The 25,743-nt window shown below is 42.4% G+C and overlaps 1 long non-coding RNA gene across 1 annotated transcript in view; it reads right to left on the bottom strand.

Moving 5' to 3' along the window:
- Window positions 1-25,743, bottom strand: part of LOC144235720 (uncharacterized) — a 114,999-nt gene that overhangs the window by 63,736 nt on the left and 25,520 nt on the right. The window contains exon 3 of the long non-coding RNA XR_013336300.1: window positions 23,669-23,787. This is a non-coding gene — a long non-coding RNA (uncharacterized LOC144235720). The remainder of the gene's footprint in view (window positions 1-23,668; window positions 23,788-25,743) is intronic.

Below are 25,743 nucleotides of genomic sequence, written 5' to 3'. Positions count from 1 at the left end.
AAAGGCAAATTTCCCCAGCCTTCTAACTGTATGCCAATATTATGAACACTTTTATGCTAATTATTAAGTCACACCAGTTGCGGGCATTTTGTTCATTAGAAGGCATAATTTTTCAACTTTTATCAGTATGTAAATTAAACTCGACTCTCTGGTTGGCTGCTCTAAAGGCACAACGCCCAAAATTCAATTAACATGATTTTCATTCCGGCGTGACACTTCAGGTGGTGAGGGCTGGAGAGGTAGGGTCCCAGCTAAGCACTAGGCTGGTGTTCCTCTACTCAGTGGTAAAACCAAAAATCCTAGGTCTTCCTAAGGTAAAGGCCATCAGAAATCAAGCCACAAGGACATGAATCAGAAGAAGCAAGTATTTTCTTGCTAAAGCTCTTTAGCATTCCTTAATGTCAATCCCTTTCTTTGACAAATCAGAAAAATGGAGGTTCAATAGCAAGACAAGTGGGTTCTGAAGCAGATGTTCAGCATGGACTATCTGAACAGTGGTAAAAGCCTGCAGTGAAAGCCAGAGAAGCTTCCCTCCTAGGTCCAGCTGTAAATCACAGAAACCTGTTTTCCATCTACTTCTACTTCCTTCCCCACCCCCCACTCTTTCCTCTTTACTCACCAACTACCACCCTCCAGCTACCCAGAATCTATACCAAGGTGACCATCTCTATCTACTGTCTCAACACTGCCTTAGAACCCAAGTTTCTACTTTCCTTCTTTTTCCTTCTTCTCTCCATATTACTGATTATTTACTTTGATGATCTGTTGAATGCAATGGAGTTCTTTCAGAAAAAAAAAAGCATGCAAACACACAATTGCATTCAATTTAAGAGAGTTCTCAGACTTCTTATAACCTGATCCATCTATCCCAATTTTAGAACTCTTCTTGCTTTCTGCCTTTCTCCCACTAAGCAATCATGGGGGAAAGAAGTCAGAAAACTTAGATTTTACACAGAAAAAGATTGTCCAACCCAGGTTCCTCACAAAACAGAGCCTGAGATTAAGCCTTAAAAGTCAGCACTTGATTGGAAAGTGTGATCCCAGGGAAGGTTTGGGAGAGGGGTGAAGGATCCATTATAAAGTGTGCCAACCTGAAAGGGGGCGGTGGGGAAACATAAACTGCCTTGGATGGTATGACCTGCAAGTCTAGGAAATATCTCAGGAATCCAAGCTGAGGCATCAATAAAGAAGCTCTAAGGTGAGTATTGAGTGATGCAGGGGCTAGGCCTGAGGTGAGGCACAGCTCACTGTACCTGTGTGAAGCCAGTGTGAGCTCTCCCTGAATGGATCCCCATAGCAGTGTCCAGAATAAGACACAGGTGAGGCTAACAGGATGTTAATAGGTATCTGATATAAGGATCTTAGACACTGTCCAAATCATTTTCCTCATTTATCTGATAAACTAACCCACACTTATCTGTCAGTGACTGGTAAGAATTTGGGTTGCCCAGAGGCTTCCTAAAACCACCTAAATATTCAAAAATATGAAATTAGCTAAAAATACTAAGGCAGTGGTCTTTAGAGTGTGGTCCCCAATGGGCAGCATCAACAGCCCCTGGGAACTTGTTACAAATGCAGATTCTTATGAAGCGCCTCAGGCCTCCTCAATTAGAACGCTACAGGTGGATCCAGTAATTTTCTTTAATAAGCCCTTCTGATACAGGTTAAAATTTAATAATCAAAAACAGAGAGGGTGGCAAACCATAAGAGACTCATAAATACAGAGAACAAACAGAGGGTTGCTGGAGGGGAGATAGGTGGAGGGGATGGGCTGAAAGGGTGATAGGCATTAAGGAGGGCACTTATGGGTTGAGCACTGGGTGTTATACGTAAGTGATGAATCACTAAATTCTATTCCTGAAACCATTATTACACTATATGTTAAATAACTTGAATTTAAATAGATTTAAAAAATCCCTGTACCAAAGTATATCCATATATAATTCATGGAATAGTATACAACTATTGACAATGTTCTTGTAGATGAATATTTAATGGGAAAGTGTGCTTAGTACATACTGGGGGTTCTATAAACACTGGTTAAATGAATAACAGTTAACACATAGAATGTTTATTACCTACCAGGCTCTAATTGAGGGCCTTACATATATTAACTCACTTAATTCTCAGACCAATGCTATATGATAGGAACTAATATCATTCCAATTTTATAGATGACCAAACTTCATGAAAAGGATAAAGGATACGCTTAAGGGCAGGCAGCTATTAAACAGTAGAGGTCAAATTCACACCCAGGGTACAGAGTTCCCTCCTCTTAACCATTATGGATGGATGGAGGGAGGCAAGGAAGGAAGGAAGGAAGGAAAGAAGGAAGGAAGGAAGGGTGGGTGGATGAATGGGTGGATGGATGGATACTGATTCTCCTTGGAATCTTATAATTTTCTCTATAAAAACACACTACAATGGGGCATTTTGTGTGATAGGTGTTTCATTGATACAGTAGCCCCTCTTTATCCACAGGAGATACATTCCAAGATGCACTGTGGATGGCTGAAACACTGCATATGACTGTACCCTATATATACTATGTTTCTTCCCTATACATATATACCTATGATGAAGCTTAATTCATAAATGAGGCAGAGTAAGAAATTAACAATAACTAATAAAATAGAACAATATATTGTAATAAAAGTTATGTGAATGCAGTCTCTCAAAACATCTTATTGTATGTATTCACCCTTCTCTTTCTGATGTTGTGAGATGATAAAATGCTTCCATGATATGATGCTGTGAAGTGAATAAAGTAAGCATTGTGATGTAGCTTTAGGCTACCACTGAACTTCTGAAGATTTGTCAGAAGGAGGATCATCTACTGCTGGACCACAATTGACTGCAAGTAACTGGACAGTAGAAAGTGAGCTACGAACAAGGGGGAACCACTATACACAAAACTATGCCATCACTAGTTTTATCCACAATTTCAGAAGCAGCCCTTTGGAAGTCAATCATTCCCCACCCCCATGTGAGGTGAATCGCATTTTCCAGGTTTCGGTTCATAACTGATTTTTCCTGGTGGTGTAAGAACCCCTGTCTTGAAAAGAGTAGTATTTTATTCCCAGAGAACAATGGCTTTTTTATGGCATAACCATGCCATTAGACAACGCTGAAGGGCAGTTTCAAGCTTCATTTTAATAATGGAAATGCATTAATGTTGTACACTAACAAGGGCAAACTCCATCTGGGGCTCCTTCCTTCCTTACTTCCTCCCTGCCTCCCTCCCTCCCTTTCTCCCTTCCTCCCTTTTCCCCTCTTCCCTCCCTCCTCCCTTCCTTCCTTCCTTTCTTCCTTCTGTCTTTTGTTCCTTCCTTCCATCCCTCTCTCCCTCCTTCCTTCTCTGTGAAGGTAATTCCTGGAAGGAAAACATGAATTAAAGTTCAGATAATGTGGTTGGTTTTTATAAAGAATTTATTATACTCAATACAATGCCTTCCACTTTGGGAAACTTCTTTGTATTTTTAAATTATGACTGTGTAATTTCCCATTTGAGCCTAGTGAAAATCCTCAGAAATAAAACCAATATATATCATTATTCTGTGGATTAGAAGATTGGAGTTGCCATTCTATACCTTCTGCCAAAACCAAAAAAGAAGAAAAAAAGAAAAATAATTCCACCACTCTATTCCTTTTCTCCAAAAAGAAGAGAAGAGAAGGAAAAAGCTCAGCCCCAAGGTGTCCTCAAGCCCACCAGTTAGTGGTCTGTCCTTGGGCTGAAGCATCATGTAAACATACTACAGCAGTACCACTGCCCAGAGGAGATCTGTCCTACTCAATCAGGCATCAGGAAGGCGAGAGGCTGGGGCGCCTGGGTGGCTTAGTCGGTTAAGCGTCCGACTTTCGCTTAGGTCATGATCTCGCGGTTCGTGGGTTCAGGCCCCGCGTCGGGCTCTGTGCTGACTGCCAGCTCAGAGCCTGGAGCCTATTTCAGAGTCTGTGTCTCCCTCTCTCTCTGACCCTCCCCTGCTCGTGCTCTCTCTCTCTCCTAGAAATAAATAAAAATATTAAAAAAAAAAACCTTAAAAAAAAAAAAAAAGGAAGGCGAGAGGCTGGTGTCCTTCCAGCACCAGAGTCTGTCCTTCTTCCTCCACCAGACTGCCTTGTCCTGTGTTTATTTCTTGCTGAAAAGCCTTGAGCAAATACACAAAGATGGTGATCATACAGAGGCAGACCACACGGGAGAGAGTAGCCTGTCTCCACTGTTATCCTTTGGGCAACCCTTTTCAGCCATGAGATCTCCAGCACATCCTCTGGGGAGCTCCTAGGAAAGGCCTCCTTCACAGAGGGGAAAGGACACATGAGCCACGGAGTTGCTGCCTTCTTATACCTTCCACCAATTTGTTTAGAGACAGGGTTGTTCATTTGATTCACTCAACAGATATTTATTGAGCACCTGTTAAGTGTTAGGCACTGCTAGGTGCTTGGGATAGACCCATGACCAAAAGAGACACAGATTTACAAAGTGGAGGAGTTTACATTCCAGAAGGGGCAACACAAAAGAAATAAGATCAACATACAAAGTGCGTGGTATGTTAGAAGACAATAAGGGATGTGGAAGATGAAAGCGAAGCACACAGTGGGACACGAAGAGCATGTCACAGAGATCCATACGCAGTCAGAAAAGGCCTCGTTGAGATGGGGAGTCTTATTTTTCTTTTTTCTTCTTTTTCTTTTTTTTAGTTTATTTTTTTAAGAGAGAGAAAGGAGGGGAGCAGGGAAAGGCAGAGAGACAGAGGGAGAATCCCAAGCAGGCTCCGCCCTCTTGGCGCAGAACTCAATGTGAGATCATGACCTGAGCAGAATCAAGAGTCAGGACTAACTGACTGAGACACCCGGGCACCGGAGATGGGGAGTTTTAAACACACCCCGGAGGAGGAGGGGATGTGAGCCATGCTGTTATCTGGGGAGAGTTCCAGGCAGACAGAACAGCGTGGATCAGAACCGTATTCCCCCAACATCTGGTACAGAGCCTCTGGCACCTCACCCAGTAGAATCTGATATGGGGAAGGGAAGTGGAACAAATGGGCGTTTTACAGAAAATCTATTACAAAGACGTTATAACCCAGGCCTGCCAGCTGTAATAACTCAGGCACTCTGTGGTGACACCTATGATTCACTGGTAAAGGTTTAACGACCAGGACTCTAGGCAGGCCTGTGATGTGTGTCAATCTCCACGGTGTACATACTTCCTTCATTGCTAATTTCAAACTACCAAAATGAGATCACTGAACTTGGATGTGGAGCTAGCTCCAACACACTGATTCTCATCCTCTTCTAGGGAAAAATGCCAAAAATGACCCCCAGTGTTTCAGGATTTCTCATCATCACCCCTTCCTTAATATTTCTTTATTCTGAGGTGGGACCTTCTTTCCCCTGCCTTCACACCCAGCACAAAGTCAAATAAAGAACATCTCTTTTCCTTTCTGCTCTATAGGAAATTTTCTGGAGAAAGGCCTAAGCAGAGAAAGAAAACTCTAGGGGGACAGAGATACAAAACAAGGAGTCAAGCGGCAAATGCTGAGATGAGGGGAGAGGAAAACCTCACCCCAACACACAGTTCAGCTAGGTGAAATATCAAGAATTTATCTCAGTCAGGGGCGCCTGGGTGGCTTAGTCGGTTAAGCGTCCGACTTTCGCTTAGGTCATGATCTCGCGGTTCGTGCATTCGAGCCCCGTGTGAAACTGGAGCCTGTTTCAGTCTGTGACTCCCTCTCTCTCTGACCCTCCCCTGCTCACGCTATCTCTCTCTCTCTCTCTCTCCTAGAAATAAATAAAAAACTTAAAAAAAAAAAAAAGAATTTATCTCAGTCAGAAGCCTGAGAACTCCAGCACTAGGAAGGAAAAAAGAAGAAAAAAAAAATAAGAAAACACGCTTAAAAGCAAATGTACTTTCTCCTTGAGAAAATGATCCAACTCTATCCAAAATATAAATGTGAGTACAGCTGCCCCTCCTGAGCTGGTTTTACAAAGGACTTGTGGTGGGGTTAGAAAGATAGGCCTGAGTTTAAAACTAGGTTTGCAGGGGCGCCTGGGTGGCTCAGTCAGTTTACGCATCCGACTCTTGGTTTCGGCTCAGGTTATGATCCCCTGGTTGGTGAGTTTGAGCCCCGTGTCCGGCTCCGTACTGACAGTGCGGAGCCTGCTTGAGATTCTGTCTCTCCCTCTCTCTGCCCCTCCCCTGCTCACACCCTCGCTCAACATAAAATAAACTTTAAAGACAAAACAACTAGGTTTGCAAATTTGTTTTCATCATAGCCTTTCATAGTAGCAAAAACAACTACATTGCATGAAGCCATCTGTTTCTCTAGAAAAATCAACCAGGACAAAGCGGAACATTAAAGTCCAATTAAGGAGGGGGCAAGATGGCAGAGAAGTAAGGAGCTCCGTACTTGCACTCGCGCCCATACATCACACAGAAAAGATCTGAAGCCATTGGAAACCTTACAAAACCTGAGAGATTGGGAGAAAAAGGATGCAGAATCCACTGAGAGAGCCTTCTAACGTGAGTGTGAACTGGGGAAGATAAAATCGGGTGGGGATCGGAGACTCCAGGGTCGGGGGCGATCCCCGTCTACGGGGAGTGAGAGGGGAAAAGGAGAGAGTCCAAAACAGAAAAACCTCTGCTCGGGGGGAAAAACCTCCGCTCGGTGCATAGAAAGACCGTACTTGCCAAGTACCTGCACACCAGGGCCCCTTGCGCCAACTGGTCCCGGGGGGCTGAGCACACAAACTGCTTCTGTGTGCTGGTTCCTGGAGGCAGGACTTCAGAGTGGTGGCCCGCCTGCCACCACTGTAGCTCCCGGGCGGCTGGGGCCCCTGAAAGAGCTGCGCGGACACTGGGCGTCCGTGCTCCTGGCTGGCTGGAACTCGAAAGGGAAAGCAAAGAACTAAAAACTGGGGAATTTGCCTGTGAGTTCGTGTATCGGGTGACGAGCCATGGACGGACCTGGTTTTCCTCACTCCAGCGGGCTCGGGCTCAGAGCACCCAGCAGGCAAGCCCCCACCCATGCTCGCCAGCCCAACCCAGAGAAGGAAGCAGCGATTCTGACTCCACCCCCAGAGCTTGGCAGGGGGACTGGAATTGCCCCGAGGGGGTTGCCTGGGAAGTTATGTCTAAGGCAATTTCAGCAGGGCTNATGGAGGAGGGCACTTGTGGGGATGAGCACTGAGTGTTATGTGGAAACTAATGTGACAATAAACTATTTAAAAAATAATAATAATAATAATAAAGTCCAATTAAAACAGACCAGAAGTTTTGAGTTCGCCCCTGGCCTCACCCTTCTTTGCTGAGCACCAGGGACAGAAAGCTCAGACATGCAGACAGGTATGCTTTGCCATTTCATTCACAAACAGGGGATCCTGGAATAGGCCCACACCCTTTGGTTAGATTGTCCCAATCCATTCAGTTAAATATTTCCTTTGTGTTTCATTCAACTTTGTATCCACTTGGAATGCTGCATTGAATCCATCTGGAAAGCTATTGTGGGATATAGCCATTAGAAGTATTCTTGGGTCTTTGTCTCTGAAATTCCATTCCAATTTAGTTCAAACAGAACCAACTCTGCGCAGCCTTCTGGATGCAATATGCAAGGTATTCTTTCTGTGACCTTGACGGAGGGTAGAAACCCTGCAAATGTTTTAGAGGCTTTCTTCCAAAAGATGATGCTTTTCTTTCTGCTCCGTATGAAATATTTTTTACCTACCTCACTGAGTTCCTATGAAGACTAGGATTTAAATAAAAGTTAAGCACTTTGAGCTTTGGATCAAAGAAGTTTTGATAAGTGTGTTATTATTGACTGCTGTCTTAATGGAAATCTACTTTTGTCTTCTAGGAACTTTTAGTACCTTTCACTAAACTCTAAATATGATTAAATGCTACCATCTGTCATTTTATAGACCAGCCTCCCTGGCCACAGTGATTGTCTAGAGATGGCTCCTGACCCAAGTGAGAACAGTCATCGTAACCTGCCCCCTGGACCATAATAGCAAGAGTCTAAGTTTTGAGGCTGCATATTTCAGAAAGGCCTTTACAAATAAAATAAGTCTCAGCTGCACAGGATGTTCTACCTGGAAGCAAGCAGGTATGAGTTCTAGTCTGGATATATAGAATACTTTTTGTAACAACTCAGATCTTCTTCTCACCTCTTAAGCATCCGCAGCCATTGCAAGCAGTTATGCATAGGTTCTGAATAGCTCACACAAGTACTGTTTGACAGCAGCACCTCAACACAAGCTTCTCACATCCCACCCTGGGGTTTGTCTGACCAGGAAACACGGGCTCAGACAAGAATAACCTGGAAGTGCAAGAGAATTAATACCCATAGAGCAACACCTGACCGCAGGGAAATAAGACAAAAGACAGATGCTTCCTCCTTCCCAGGCAGCTAGGTCTCTATCTCTGATGGGCTTCTGAGCTAAAGCACCCAGTTACCCCTAGAAGTGGCCAATCAGCTTTGTGATCTTAGGGAAGTTACTCGACGTCTCTAAGCCTCTATCACCCTTTCAAAAATAGTGATACTATTACTTGCCTTGAAGGTCTTTAAAGCCACCAATTTCACACATGGTTACCTCTTGTGAATATCAGCTATAACCCTTTATAACCCACTTGCCATAACAATAAGCAAAGATACCCTTTGATCTAATTCTTCCTTTAGAATGCCTAACAGGCCATGCTCACTTTATGTTGTTACTTCCAACTCTCTTATTTAATTTTGTTCAATGTTTATTTTTGAGAGAAAGAGACTCAGAGACAGAGTGTGAGCAGGGGAGGGGCAAAGAGAGAGAGAGAGAAAGAGAGAATCCAAAGAGGTTCCAGGCTCTGAGCTGTCAGCACAGAGCCTGAATTGGGGCTCAAACCCATGGACTGTTACATTGGGACCTGAGCCGAAGTCAGACACTTAACCTACTGAGCCACCCAGGCACCTGGTTAATTCCAACTCTTAATGATGATCGTGATCACTCACACTTGGTTCTTCTCTTGTCTAAATAATTTCTGCTTTTTTCTTCCCTCAAAGCTCTCACTTTCCCACCTCTACATGAACATGGTTAAGTAAAATTTTTCCAAATCCATCACACTCTTCTAAGACTTTGAGACAGTGTTTAGTGGAAGAGTAGAAAGAGCTCTGGACAAAGAATCAGGAATCCTGGGTTCTAGGCCTGACCTGCCAGTGTCGGCCTCAGTGACTTTGGGCAAGAAACTCTACCTTTTGGTACAGTGCCCCCAAAGGTAAAAGGACGTGGCCATTTCTGAAGTTCCTTCTTGTCCTAACTTATAATGTCTGAGCCAGATGTCAAAGGTTGGTGAGGTGATCTCAGTCGGCCATTTAAACCTGGGTGTCATCATCTGCCTCCTCATCCCCATCTTGCCCACTCAGTGGGATGCCAAAACAACATCAGACAACTGTTCATATGACCACTCTACATACAAAATGGTGTGGAGGAAAACTGTTCAATAACATGAAATATATTATATATATCAGAATGTATACAGAATACTATCTTTTTTTTTTTTATCTTATTTTGTTTTTGAGAGAGACAGAGTGTGAGTGGGGGAGGGACAGCGAGAGAGGGAGACACAGAATCCGAAGCAGGCTCCAGGCTCCAAGGTGTCAGCACAGAGCCTGATGTGGGGCTCAAACCCATGGACTATGAGATCATGACCTGAGTGGAAGTTGGATGCTCAACTGACTCAGCCACCCAGACGGCCGCAATCTTATTTTTATAAAAGGAAAAGTGCGCAGGGGAGAGGTATATTCATAGAAAAATGTTTTAAGGTGCATACACCACAACAGGATTAAAAGTGATATTTTCTCCTTGTGGTTGCCTAATTTTTAAGTATCCTACAATTAGCATGTATTCGTTTTTAGAATAAATTTAAATAGGATTATGAATTGAACCTGCTCTGTTCAGAGCAAATAGCCTCTGACACTGCCTGAGCCTCCAACATCCTCAAATATCTAAGCAGCAGCTTCTTTGTAGCCTTAAACCTTCCTCCCCATTCCCATCATTCATCTTACCCCTCTGCACAGAACAACTAAGTGGTGACCCCTGGAGATCCCCAGTGTTGTTTTGGAGGAAAGCAAGAGACCTGAGAGCCTTGTCTGGACCTTTCCTTTGGTACACAGGGATTTCCTTCTCAGATTAGTTCATTCTCACCTTAGATGCCAATAACAAGTGACTCTTCAATGGCCTGAGGATGCTCGGGACTACTTGAGGGATGAGGCATCGTGAATCAAAAAGCGTAGGCCCTAATGGTGAGCTGCTCAAAACCAGCCTCTGGGCAAAGAGTTAAAGAGGAGAGACATCAAGGAGGTCAAGGATAGTGAGGAAGATATGTGATCCCAAAAAATTATTAGGAGGAAAAAGTTGCCTCCAAATGAATGGAAAAAAAAGACTGAATTCTAAAGTAAAATAATACTGGTTCTAATCCTACCTACTATCTACTGCTCTTAAGAAAAGTTACTCCAAGGGTACCTGGGTGGCTCAGTTGATTAAGAGTCCAACTCTTGGTTTCAGTTCAGGTCACAATCTCATGGTTCATGAGATCAGGCCCCACATCAGGCTCCGCACTGACAGCACAGAACCTGCTTGGGATTCTCTCTTCCCCTCTCTCTGGTCCTCCCCCACTCATCACATGCTCTCTCTGTCTCTCTCAAAATAAATAAATAAACATTTTTTTAAAATTACTCAATCTCTTTCAATCTTTGCTTCCTCCATCATAAGATGGCTAGAGAAAAGCCTATCTTGATAGGTTCCTTTTAAGACTAGCATAAAAAATGCCTTTTGAAGGGCCTATAATAATATCTAAATAAAGCAAGTCTTCTATAACTTCTACCAGTAATAATTTGAATTTATTGTTTTAATGTATATTAAAAATAAGCAAGCTTGCCCTGGGCTGCATTCTAAATGGAATCTGCAGGTAACCACAAGTAGTCACAAACCACCACTCACAGTATCTTTCATGAGTTTATCCAACAAATATTTATGAGGCATCTGCTAAGTACCAGGCTCTGGGGAAGTAAGTCCATGCCCTTAATAAGTAACCAGTTGGGAGAGTGAAGGAGACATGTACACAGAAAGGGAATCACGGTGTGATGAGTGGGTGAAAGGTGGGAAGGGGGCGCTGCAGGTGCACAGCAAAGGGGATTCACTGCCTGGGAGAATCAGGGAAGGCTTTACAAAGGAAGTGAGACTTTATCTCAGTGTCTGAGGGGGCTGCTTTTGGTTTAAAAAAGAGAGAACAGAAAGGGCATTTTAGTGAGCCCAGTCTGTGCAGAGTTAGAGTTGTAGAAGCATCCTGGTATACTTGGGAGATGGAATGACTTTCACCATGACTGGGGGCACTTGTATCAGAAGAGGTGAGAACTTCAACAGGAGGACAGAACCAGGTTGGGACGGCCTTGTATAGCATGGTTAAGGGGGTTGGCAAGGTAGTACCAGCACAAACCTTTAAGCAGATGAATAACAAGATCAGGTTTATGTTTTCGCTCTAACAGAAGAATGGAGGCTGATGGAAGTAAGGAAGGCCTTGAGACAGAATGACCAGAAAGGAAGCCACTTAATAATCCAGAAAAGAGATTCATAAGGTCCCTAATACAGAAAAGCCAGTGGCAATAAGAAGTGGGATTGTATTTAGAAACTAAAATTGAAAAGATTTGGAGAGCGATGGAGGCAATGAGGGAGAGGGATAAGTTCTAGATCAGGGATGAATTCCAAATTATAGCTCAAAAGACTAGATGGCTGACTTCATGAGAAAACAAGCAAAGACTCAGTTATGAAGGGAGGCTGAATCCAACTTGAGTTAGACATGACTGTGGGGCCTGTGGATGATGTATTGGGCATAGGGCTAGAAATACAGATCAAGAACTCAAGATAGAAGTTGGATGAAAATTTGGGAATCATTAACATAGAGATTGCAGTGGATAAAATGGCAATATATAAGATCACAAAGGGGAAAAAATTGCAAATTGGAAAGGGCCAATGACTAGGGAGACCATATAGCCCAGTTTGCCCATAACAGTACTGGTTTACACCTGTTGTCCTAGCGTAATTATCCATAGCAACCTGCTTAATCGCAAAAGTGTCCTAATTTAAACAGTAAATTCTATAGTACCCCTAACTAATAACCCAACTCTGGGGACCATCAAACAAAGAATAAAGGAGACAAAGAGGACTATTGAGAAGTAGAGGGAAACCAAAAAAATGGGCATCTTTAACCATACACAGAATAGACCACTAATTAAATGTATAAATTTCATGCTATCAAATAAAAAACAACAAAATTTTTATTGGAACTTGATCATTTGAACTAAAGTTGTCTATTAAAAAATAAATGTTAAGAGATAAACCATGAAAATTCCCAAATAAAGGCAAGAGGAAAAAGAATGAATTTTACCATGCTCTTCTTTGTTTGTTTATTTTTGATTCTTTTAGGTAGGCTCTACACCCAACATGGGGCTTGATCTCCCAACCCTGAGAGCAAGAATTGGATGCTCTACCAACTTAGCCACCCAGGCGCCCCCTAACTATATGGTGTTTTAAACTGATTATAAAGCTACAATAATAAAAGAGGTTGATGAATGAAGTGACAGAAACATCAGTGGAACAGAGTAAAGGGTATAAACCTAGAATAAAACACATATGGGCATTTAATACATGATAGAAGTGACTTTGCCATAGATGAAGTGAAAATATATTAATTATTAAATGATGTTGGGACAGTTGGCCAACCATCTGAAAGAAAACAGACTAGATTTTTATACATTATTCTCAGTCCAAACAGATAAAACATTAAGCACTTTTTTAAATTTATCTTTATTCTGAGAGAGAAAGATAGAAAGCAAGTGGGAGAGGGGTAGACAGAGAGGAAGACAGAATCCCAAGCAGGCTCCCTGCTGTCAGCATTAGAACCCAAACCGGGGCTCGAACTCACAAACCATGAGATTATGACCTGAGCTGAAATCTAAAGCCAGATGCTTAACTGATTGAGCCACTCAGGCGCCCCAAAACATTAAACATTTTTTGAATGAATCATAAATATACTAGAAGAAAGTATGATGCCTTTTAAAACATCATCTTGAGGGAGATTTTAGGATTAAAATGGCCTTTATAGCCATAATGTAAAACCCCAAACAAATAAAGAAAAGATTGATAAACTTCTCTCAATCAAAATTAGCATTTTCTGCTGGACAAAAGAACATGAATAAATTCAAAAGTCAAACAGCAATGTGGAAAAACATTTGCAACATATGTGACAGACCAAACTTGACCTCTTATGAATCAGTAAGTAAAAGACCAATAACTCCATTTTTAAGTGAATGAAAGACACGAAAAGAAAAAGAAGAATTTCTACTCTGCGAAAGAAAAGATGCTTAACTTCATTAATAATTTTAATTGCTTCTGCCTCAGGTCGGTAAAAAAGATTAACAGCTTTATTGAGATATAATTCACATACCATAAAATTCTCCCATTTAAAAGTTATAATTCAGTGGTTTTTAGTGTATTCACAGAGTTGTGAAGCCATCATAGGATATCTTTCTGAGCGTTGGTAAGTCTGGAGGTGATTATGGTCCTGTCCTCATGAAGTTGTTTTAAGAGGTGATTAGAAATATGCATATGGCAGACTTGGCACAGTGCTTAGCCAATAGGAAGTCATTGGACCAGAAGGAACAGTTATGGTTATTACCATAACTATGATACCATCTCTATGATACAGAGAATCTGGGGTGAAGCTCATGGTGGCACAAGACCCACTCTTCATACCTCTGCCATAGATACTTCCTGACAGTCATGTAAGGAAATATAGGTGAAAGAGAATCAATGACTGTAATTGTTTAAAAAGCTCTGAGATAGCTAATATAATTGAGTCAGCCACAACAACTTCCATCAGTAAGCCACTGATTCTCAAAGTTAAGACTGAACACCATTTGGTACACTTTTAGGAATATTATCCTACAAGTATATTTCCGTAAGTACTCAAAGACATGTCTAACATAGTATTAAAATAAATATTCTGATGATGACAAGATTCAATTAGACACTGCTTTTCAAAATAGGATACTAAACAGAATATAGCAGTTTTCAAAGTAGGTGGCTGATAACCACTTAATCAACTCATTAACCCCTTGTGAACACTGAGAGTATAAAAGGAGTTTAGAACTGGGAGATTCTACTGAAAGATTTCAAGAAAGAGCTGTTGGTATACCAAGTCTCCTTTCTTACTAAGGGTTGGTATGGACCCCACTTGCCCCTCACCTCAGAAAGCTCAGTTTGTATCCCCTGCAGCAGCGGACTGGCTTTTGGCACATATCACTAGGTACACAAATCCTCAAGTCAGCCATCTCATTTGAGGAAAGGATCTGTTTGGAAAACTTTCCTACACAGCTACAGAGGAAGTTCACATCAGCCTCCTTTAATACAAGCTAGTCCTGCATTCATAAATGAAAGGGACGTCCAAAAAGCTAGAACTTTTTAGGAAAATCAGCATATGAGACAGAAGAACCAAAATAAACCAACTGAACCATTCAGGAAGCAGAAAATTCAAGGAACAGAAAAAAACTTCAGAGAAAAATTCTAAACTGATATCCTAAGATTCAAGAGGATATTGCATTCATAAAATAAGAACACTGTTATGAAAAGGAAACATCAGAAAAAAATAGAGCACATGGAAATTTAACATGATTGGCAACATAAAATTACTTAACAGAGGAGGTGGAATATTCACACAGATGTGGCCAAGGCTGAATTGGTAATGTATAATACAGAGCCAAGGAAATTTCCCAGAACTTCAACCGAAAGACAAAGAGAAAGTTTGAGCAGAATACTGTCAAGACAGAAATGACCATCCAAGAGGCACAACACTTGCTTAGTAGGAGTTCAAAAGAGAGAGAGAACAGAAATTGACATGAGGGAATAATAATAAGATAACGAAATATAAGAATTTTCTAAGCTGCATACTCTGGTCTTTAGGTTAGAGGAGCCACAGAGTCTCAAACAGGCAAATCAGAAAAAAAGTTGACATACAGACACACTCTGATGAAATTTCAGAATTCCAAAAATAAAAAGAAAATTCCTTACAGAAAGGAAGAAACAGGTCACCCACAAAGGAACAATGGTTAGGATAGCATCAAACTTCTCATGTGCACCCCAATGAGTGGCAATGGAGCAAAGCCTTCAACACTCTGATGGCATGTCTGAACCTAGTCGTGCCAGTTACTGATTTATTTCCTCCTGGCTCCAAATTCTCCTCTTTTGCTTGCTCTGTGAAAATGGATCTGGACCCTTTATTTTTCCTTGCCTGCCATCACCAAAGCTTTGCCAGCAGATGATACCGAAGAGAACTGGGTGGGCAGGTTCTGTGTCCTGGATTTGGTGTGCTTACTCAGCAGGTCGCTGCAGCACAAGCAGCCGCTCTAGCAGCTACCTCCTGTAGGACAACACTGGCAACAGCACCCAGCGGTCAGAACGACTTCTGGAGTCCTCTGAGCAGTGTTACAGTGTGGCATCCCTGGCGAGACACTCACCCATGAACAGTTTTCCCTAGCACCTTACAGGGTAGATTTCTAGCAAGTTCCAGGGGGTGGATTCCCAACTGGCATGGCACCACAGCACCCTCTCTGCTATTCAGTGAGTCATGGCTGGGCTTTCTCCAAAAAGATCTGGATTTCAGCTCTGGGCTCAGGGTGGCTCTTCCTGGGCACTATGTCTCTGCTGTGGGGGTGGAACTGCTCTGTATACCTGCTATTTCCATATTCTTTAGAGAGTTTTCTTTACTTCTTACTAGATAATTCCTCATTGCTCCAATATGCCATTAGAATTAACAAGTCTTTATGTTATTTTCCTGTTTAAGTTACTGTGTAGTTTCCATCTTCTGACTGGACCCAGAGTGATACACTAGATGGGATCTTGATGAGCATCAATTGTGTACGAGAGTGAAAGAAAGACATTTTCAGATACCTAGCAATACAGAGAATTATTCTGTACATTATTTGACAATGGCCTTTAGCAAAACAATGGAAGAATTTAAGAAAGAATAATAAATGGTTTCTGGGAGCGGGGGGAAGAAACTATCACAGGAACCCAATGAGTAGAAAACTGAAGAAGACAACTTTGTAAGCAACTGAGTCCAAATTAAAACAAAAGGTCAGAGGGTTCCATGAAGGTCTTTAAGAACAAGATGGTTCCATTTATGATTAAGAACCTGGACGCTCTTATGGGCATGTTTTTCAGTCAATGAATAGAAAGAAAAATAATTAGCATCTCCAGGGGAGGAAAAACAAAGCCTGTGGAGGGGACAAAATGACTTCAGATATAATGCAAACTAAAATGTGAAAAAAAAAATGACCCATTATCACAAGGTAAAAAATAATAATAATTCATTTATTTCACTTGAAACATTCTCCAGATGATGGCATAGCATGGCATATCCATCTCTAAAGGTTCATTTATGCTAGTTGGTTCTACTGGGACTAACAGTTACATAATTATAATATTATAAATGTTATTCACTGCATTCAAACTTTTAGGATCTACCTCCAGACAAAGCAGAAAGCGTGACTGCAGTTATGCAACAGAATATATGTGCAACTAACAAATGTAAATCTTGACAATGTGAAAGTAACATTACGACTGACCAAAGCGAGGAGGGAGGAAAGGTGATGGAAGTGGAGGAAATACTATACGTGGAGGATATTCCATTTGTCTCATTTTACACAGTAGGGAATTATTATGTACTGTCTAAAGTTAGTAACTCAAGAAATAATGTATATGTGTGTATACAAATATGTGTGTATTGTTTAAATGATGGTAGTAGCCAAAATGATTTACCAACTGTGAGATTTCTTCTACTTACCCACTTCTCCCACTCATGAGTAGAGAAACCATATAATTTATCATCCAAATAGGACACCTAGGAGAGTGGGACTAGGAGCTAAAAATAATTAACAATCATTAATCCATCAACAAGCATTAGCCAGGACTGTCTGCAAACCAAAACGTATGGTCATTCTATTCATAAATCTGTAGAACCTCTTCCATGAGGCTAGCTCAGGGTACAAAAAGGGAAATTACTTTTAAAGCTCGCCAAGTTCTTCATTATCTGGCTGGCAAACACAATAAGGATAGATGTGAGTAAAATCTGGGAAGATAAATACAGCCAAATTTAAATGGGTATTCAAGTCGTTATAATGTACACTTTCTCTAATCCCACATGTAGGCAAGGGGATTTGCATTTGAATTCATCTGCTTTTCCAATCAGTGTAAGATATCTTCCCTTCTCCAAGCACAAAGCAGAAATAATCTCTCACTGGTGTGCCTGGTTATTATGATTCTGTGATGTCCTTTAAATTTTTTGGCTAGTTCCAGATCCATGTAGAACAAACCAAAATAATACTTTTAGCAAAACACTGGTAGTTGCGATTTTGGTGATCCTGGGTTAGGATGTGTACAGTTTGCATGAATCACAAAGTTGAATAAACAAAATAATAAGTTTATCTAGATTTAGAGGGGATAACCCATGGGACCTCAATATGTAGGTGAGTGGGAGGCTTCACAGCTCCCTTCCTGATCTACGGACTCTTGGGAAACCTGCTCATCTTCAGCTTTCTAGATGCAGTAACGGTCTACAAAACACATTCTCAAATTCCACTCTGAACTGGACACTAAGCTAGCCCCTTCATCAGCTGCGGCCAGTGGAGCATAAATCTGTGCCAGAGAGGACAGGACCAACTTGGGAGCCGGATCCTTTCACCCATTAGGGCCACAAGGAGATTTGTGGTCCATCAGTCTGAACAGAATCTCCTCAGTCCTTCACAAACTTCCCTTGGTCTTATAGAGACTCTAGTAAAGTTCATGGGAAAGCAACAGAGAAGCACAGAATATCCTTTTGGTTTGTTCGTTTGCTTGTTGGTGAGGGAGGAGGTGGGGCATAGACATTTCTCCATATTTGCAAGACTCATGTCAAAGAAGTCATCAGATATTTTCTGGATGACTCCTTATTGCTAATGAACTTAAAACCTGTGGATTTTTAAGAATAAATTCCTTACTCTACTACCTCTTCTTATTATCTTTTTTGAAAAACAGCACCAAAAATTTTTGGCTCTCCAGGGACCATTTTGGTTATTGATGCTTGAAAAATCCCACCCATGGAGAATAACAGGGATAAGTGGCTGTTAAACCCCAATTATCCATCCAAGAAGATGTCCTTCCACATGCTAAATGCTTTGTGCACCCTCAAATATTTCATCACCGCTTATAGAAAAGTATGCTCTTTCCTTCACCAAGGAGGCCATGACTCCACTAGGAAGTCAAGGCAGTTGGCTGACATTAATGCTAGTCCCCCAGTTGATAAAACAATGACATGTTTCCAGAGCAATCCTCTCCTGAATGAAAATCTAGCATATGAAACATGGATCATTTAAAACAGTGTTACATGTGTTCACAGAACATTAGTCCTCTAAGATGTTTCCATGACCATATACATTTGGGAAACTCTGCTCACCTCAATTACCTCTCAGAGATTTGTAATCCACATCACATATGAAATGCTCTTAGAAATACTACTATTCAAAGAAATCTGTTTAAACCAGCATTTCCCAAACTTATTTTACCACTGAACCCTTGTTTTACATATCAGCTATCAATTTCCCAGGAGACATGTGGAGAAGTGCTCTAAGAGAAAGAAAAAAAGAAGGGAGAGGGAGAAGGTATACAGAAGGGAAATATGAGAAACAATTTTGTATGACAAGGACTCACACAATAACTGCTTTCTGGGAATTAGAAACAGGTAATCTGCTAGAAGAACCTATTTTTAAAATGTGTCCCTCCTTTGGGCTGACACAGCTGTATACCGGGTTTTGTCAACAGTGCTGGCTGGATTTTGGCCCCCACGTGTACCCCTTGCCAAGCATCTTTGTGCAGGATACAACCTGCATCACTGTGCATGAAGGCCCTACTTGACCTTATACAAATCTGTGACACATTCTCTGTCCTTTCCGTCATCAGAAACATGAACACTAAGAAAGCCCATTCCACTGACACCCTAACTCCCTCCCAGACTGCACTGGCTTTGTCAGAACCTCAACTCTTACTTGAGCATAAAGTAAAGTCCAAGCTTATGCTGTGACTGGTGTGAACGTAACGATTGTCGTGACCCACTTTTAAAGTACCCAAGGCAGATGAGGTTTGGTTAACAGCTCTTCACATTCCCTCCACCCCCAGGTATGTCCCTCACTTTTCTCGGGCATTTGTTTTTCTAAATAATTCATCCACTTCTTTCTGCCTCTTCTGGAACAGGTGTCCCATCTAAGCACCCTGGATATTGTTGACTTAACCTGCCACACATTCCCACCCTCCACAGCATGGAATTCTAGCTCAGGACCTGGACAGTGAGCTCTGCCTTGGCTGTGCAATCTATATACACCATCAGAAGTATCTTTCTTAATGTGTGAAAAGTGCTGCTTGTAGTAGCTGCAAACCCCCTCCTCAAGCAGCTTGCTTCACTATGACTGGTACCTCAGCAGTTCAGAAGCCTTGGCCCCAAAGATCACAGGGAGGAGAAGGGTTAGAGAGTGAAAAGAAATAAGCATACAGCATATGGAATTCATCCAGAACTACCCAGATGTAGTTACAGACTTAGTGCTCTCCTGCTTGCTCGGGCTCTCTCACCTGCGGGATTAATTTGCCCTTCTGTTATTATTATTATTTGTTCTGGGAGGTTTTCCTTTCAATACAACATCTGGCACTACAGTTTCATACCCTACGGTTTCCTGGAAACATTCTCAGAGGAGTTTGAACCCTCGCTATTAAAACTGGCCCAGGCCTGAAATGTTGTGAGCTGTAATCTCGGCCCACGTCATGTTCTCTCCCTGGTTTCCTTTGCAAAACATCACTGCAATCAGTCCCACTGTTTTTCAATAAGAGGTGTTGGCACCAACCCCAGAGGTGGCTGCACAGGCCTTGTCCTGCCAGGGAAGGGAGATAGTGCCGACCTGACGCAAAGCCCTCCCACCGCGTCTCTGGGGGGCTCCCACCCTACAGCACTGCCTAGCTTCCGGGATGAGGTCAGAGTGCACACAGCCCGGATGCAGGCTGGGTGTGCCTGCAGCTCCCACTCTGGTCCTAGGCACATTGTTACCCGTATGGCTGGCATTATGAGCTGAAAAGGCCCCCTTGGACCTCTAATTCCCACAGGGGAGCCACAGAGCCCCTCTGAGTTTTGAAAGACCTGATCTAATGAAGAATGGCAACTAGGAGGCTCCAGAAGGGGTCCTCCTGCCTCTCCTTCCTCTCACAGACATTACTCTTCTTCCTCTCCTTTCTGTTCTTGTCTTGACTATTTTGTCACCCCCAGCTGTTTACCTGCAGAACTTTTCTTCCCCATAGTCTTTGGAGTCTGGCTCCTTGTCCTTCAGATAGCAGCTTAAACATCACCTCCTCTAAGAAACCTTCCCTGACCACCCAGGTTAAAGTGGCCACCCAGTAGCTCCACCATATCAGCTTATTTTATTTTAATTCTCTGCTTGGAACTAATGACTCAGAGTCTATGGAAGGAGATCAGGGGTGTTGCCTGTCTCATTCACCTGGAATAAGTAGCTGGTACATAGTAGGTGCTAAATAAATACATGTTTGAAACATGGAGTTTGTCTACTGGCCCCAGTACTTACTGATTGCATGACCTTGGGAAGATTACTTAACCTAGTTATGTCTTGGTTTCTTATCTTAAAAACAGGGATGATTAGTGCCTCGTTTCTGAGATTGGTAAAAGGATTAGACAAGATAATCCTTGTACTGTCCTTAGCAGAGTGCCTGGCACAGAGTAGGCACTCAGGAAACACTAGCTATTATCATTACCAGTATGTTATCCCATTCGCTCTCTGGTCACCTCCCAGTATTCACTAGCTTCCCAGCTTAGCCAGGGCCTGAAAGAATGCAGAGGAGTCATGGCCACAGAGAAGGACAGATGTAGGGAGACACTACAGGAAAGTATGCCAGGAAAAGAAATGTCACAGAAGAGCTCATGGGATCAGGCCAAGAAAGTAACACCTTCTACTTCCCAAATAAGAACTATTCCTTTCAGAAGGGCTCTTTCCTTCCCCCTCCTCTTCTCCCCCTATCCCTGCCAACTCCAAAAGAACTGAGCCTGGCTTTATACTTGTTACCAAGCACCAGGGGCCAGAGGTCAAAGTGATGATCTACAGACAGGGCAGCTTCAACCCAGGCTGTTTCACTACCTTGCCTGAGGCTAAGGGACAAGTGACCATCCCCTCCGAGCTGTGTGACCTAAAATTAAGGCAATTAGAAACATCTGATAAGTCACAATAATGTTAGCTATGACACTAAGAGGAAAAAGGTGAGTCTCTGGTTGTGACCACAGTTTGGTATGGGCTCAAGCCTATGACACCATCAACATTCTTTGCACTAGAGAAACAATGCAACTGTGCACTGGGATTTGGCATTTCCTGGGTTAATCTGGTACCCAAAGGGAATGAAGACACGTATTGTCACAAGGAAAAGGGATTGTGTACTCCTAGTCTGGACCAGAGTTATCTCTATCATACCCACCACACCCCACCTCTTAGCACTGCAGGCACCTCACCTTCCCAAACCCAGCCACTTTGAACCTGCCATCAAAACCCAGCTGATGCTCTCAGGCTATGATCCACAGACAGTGCCTGGTATTTCAGTGAACAGCATGGGGTCATTCCCATGGCCTGAGACCCAGCACTTTCATTAGTGCCAAGTCATATGCTGTGCCTAGTAATAATGTAATTTCTCCAGATCATTCTGATTTCCCCAAAGTGATTCTTACTTTGTTTACATTGTGGTGTTGTGTCTCACCATAGAGAAGACAAACCCCCAGCTGGACAAACATTCATCTACCTGCCAACAGAGAACCGCAGAAGAGGCTGCATCTTCAGTAAGCTCTTGCAGCTCAGCCAGAATAACCAGTTATAGACCCCCACCCCCTCCACCTTCTAGATATTCCTCAAGATGTTCCTACTCAAGCAACAAAAGACACAGAGGTCTGTCAGATCTTATTTGGGTTTCCTCATAAGCCCGAGACCAGGATTTGGGGACAAGTGTTTATTTGGAGGTAGCCAGACTCATGGTGACAAAGCTAGAAATCGAGACAGTGAAAAGAGGCAAGCCAGTGAAGGGGCATCAATGACAGACTTCTGGCTGCAGATAGATGGGGCTCTGTCCCATTGAGATGTCTTAGGAACCATGAGGAACCCACCTCAGAACTGATCGTTGTGGGGGAAGGAAGCTAGAGGATTTACCCACCAACTTCTGTCCCTTATTGGCTGAGAGTTGCTCCTGGGGTGTTAACTCCCCAGCTCTCTGCCCAGGAAGCACTGCCAGAGAATGTTCTCAGGCAGAGAGCTTTTCCTGAGCTCTCTGAGCTCACTGGGCTCATACAGGATCTGTCTGCAGGTGATGTTCAGGGTAGGCTAAAGGGATTTGAGCCAGGCCGGACAAATCCTGCTATATCAGGCTTTCTAATAAGATTCTTAAAAACAGTGCCCCATGGGGGCACCTCAGTGGGTCAGTTGGTTAAGTGTCCAACTTCAGCTCAGGTCATGATCTCACAGTTTGTGGGTTCAAGCCCTGTGTCAGTCTCTGTGCTGATAGCTCAGAACCTGGAACCTGCTTTGGATTCTGTGTCTCCCCTTCTCTCTGCCCCTCTCCTGCTCATGCTCTGTGTCTCTCTGTTTCTAAATAATAAACAAAAACAAAAATAAAAACAGTGCCCCATGGATAGAGGCATTTTAGAACATCTATTTCAGATTTGTCTTAACTTCCTAGAAATCCCTTCAACAATGCTTAAATAGACACAGTTATATAAATCAGCCTATGATTTCTTTGAAAGAAAGATTCATGGGCAAACAAAGCCTCCCCCACTAGTGGCCTGAGTTCTGTCTCCCTGGAATTGCAATAAGAGCCCGCAGAGTTCTGAGTAGACACTTTGCTTTGGACATTTTGGGAGGAGGTCAGATCTCACCAGTTTTCCATGGAAACCAAGCAGGAAAAGAGACAGAGTAGCCTGTTTTGAAACAGTTTGAAGTTCAGATTAAAATCATAGCAGGGATGCACACACCCCTTCCCTAAGTACAGGGTAAAGTGAGCTCAGGAACTGGTGAAATAAACTGGATCCTAATGAAAAAATAATAATAATAATCTCTTCCCAAGTACCTCTCCACCCACCCCTCTGAACATGCCTACTCTCATAAGCTCTGGGAAGGGACAGCTTACTTTGAACAACAGAGCCATATCAGGGATCATTTTCCTGGAATTCAGCCATGGAAAAATTCACCGAACTACCATTTGATACTTTTCAAGTCCATGGAGCTCCCAGCCCCCTCGGGTACTCTGTAACCACTATAGGGTCTTTGGATAATATCCTGCTTTAACTAAATACCACACTGATAACTGCCAACAGAGAAGAATTTTCCACAGGCATTGCTGCCTCTGTTATATTCTCAAAAGGGGCAGGTGATTCCACATGGAAGTTTCCAAGAAAGAAGGAAATGTCTCCTTACTCTTGGGCTGCAGTCCAAGTTGAAGGCCAACCCTTTATCAAAGAGATGTTAAGATCAAGAATTTTTCGACAACTCTAAGTTGCTTAGAATGAAAATACTTATAATTAGCTTACCCATTTAACGGTGAGAGGGTCATAGGATGGATGATTAGGAAGTCAAGAGCCCTATGTTCTGGTTGACACTCTTCTGACTAGTTTTGTGGCCCCAGATGAATCATTTGACTTATCTAGACCTGTAAAATAAGCGGACAATCAGGGTTACAAAGAGTCAGCTCCTAGAACAGTGCACCTACACTTACAATAGAGACTACAAACATACACAATGCCCTCACCCCCTAGAACAGTGCCAGGCATGTAACAGGCATTCCTTCGTCAGTGGCTCAGTGAATGGATGTGGCAAACATGTCATTGCTTCTGATTTCTGTATCACTGGCAGGCCCTGCTAATCAACTATGAAAACTTTTCATACTGAAATTGGATACAGAATCAAATTCTCAGCATAACTCTCCAGACAGGTACAACCAATCCATTGGTGCCCACATGTGAAATGATACCTCACTGCCATACGTAGACAAACTAGGACTCTCCCAATATTCAACTTCTATGGTAAGAGAAATACTAAAAGGTAGACTGTTTGTCACTCAGGAAAGATAAATATAATCATGACTGAATCTTTCCATCTACTCTACATAAGGATCTGGATTTTTATCATTCTGACTAGGGCAAGAAATACTTTTGATTACTGAAGACTCCATAACACCAGTCCACTTAGAGTCCTTCCAGGTAAATCTATATTTCTAGATCCCTATGGAAGTCATTACATTTCTAATCCCAACCATGTAGAAGAGGTTCATCCAGCTCTGAGGCACATCCCCACCCCAGCAAGTAGACACCTTTCATCAGTGCTAACTCAAGGCGTGTCCAGCGTCTGGAATCTGGTTCATCATCTGGGGGGTCATGCTTTCCCCACACAGGTGAAATATTATATTACAAAGGTTTCCCAAGGGAAACAGATCCAAATGGACATTAAATATCATGAGAGATTATTTTTTTCTTTTCTTTTATATCTTTAATAGTTTAAGAAAGATTTATTATATAGAACTGACTCACATGATTATAGAGGCTGAGATGTCCCATGATTTGCTATCTGCAAGCAGGAAACCCAGCAGAGCCAATCACACAGTTCAATGGCCTGAGAACTCTCCAGTAGTAGTAGTTGTTGTTGTTGTTGTTGTTGTCGTCGTATAATAGTAGTAGATGGTGTAGATTCCAGTCAGACCCTGAAGGCCTGAGAACCGGGAGCCCCACAGCAGGAAAAGACTGCCAGCTCAGACAGACGGTGCCGGTTCAAACTTCCTCCACCTTTTTGTTCTATGTAAGCCCTCAACGGGCTGGATGAGGCCCACCTGATATACTGGGGGAAGGCAACCAACTTTACTCAGTCTATTGATTCAAATGCTAACCTCTGCCAGAAACACTCTCACAGACATATCCAGAGAACTGTTTAATCAGATATCTGAGCATCCTGTGACCTGGTCAGGTTGACATATAAAATTAACCATCACAAAATATCAAGGACAACAATGAAAAGAAAGAAAGAAAAAAAATAAAAAGCCACAGAAAGACAAAAGAGAGTGAAACAGAAAGAGTGGGTTTCCAGGACGGAAACCTTCAACGTTTTTACCTCCACTGCCTGAGCTCCCTGTAAATACACATCATGGCACTAATCTATGATCTCCCTTTGGGAAGCCTAAAAGACTGTCTCAAGGCACAAAGATTAAAGCTTACCAAATGGCTTTCAGAATATCATCAAAGGAACCTGTAGGGTGCGAAGTTACTTATCTTCACATTTGAATACAGAGCTACTGACCTTCTTGGGCAGCTCAAGAGTCCTGTCCACCCCAACTGTCTCATGCTAAATTAACTCTCTGCTTTTCTGTAAAATGTAAACACATGAAGTGGATCACGTTCCACTATATATGCAAAGCACTGGGGCACAGATGTTCTCTCTGGCCAAAAAAAAGCCAGTTTTCAATGTTTCAATGTGTTCATCTACTGTTCATTGTCTCTTAAAGTATGAACCTAGAGAAATAAATTTTCTAGAAATATCTGGGTATGAAAAGAAATGGTTAAGGTTTGAATTCTTAGTAAGTAGCTTTAGTTGTTGGAATGGTTACTTTATTGGCCCC

Source organism: Crocuta crocuta, unplaced genomic scaffold (genome assembly GCF_008692635.1).
Source record: "Crocuta crocuta isolate KB4526 unplaced genomic scaffold, BGI_CrCroc_1.0 scaffold10, whole genome shotgun sequence".
Taxonomy (NCBI): domain Eukaryota; kingdom Metazoa; phylum Chordata; class Mammalia; order Carnivora; family Hyaenidae; genus Crocuta; species Crocuta crocuta.
The sequence above is the reverse complement of the archived record's forward strand: the minus strand, read 5'-3'. Positions and strand labels throughout refer to the sequence as shown.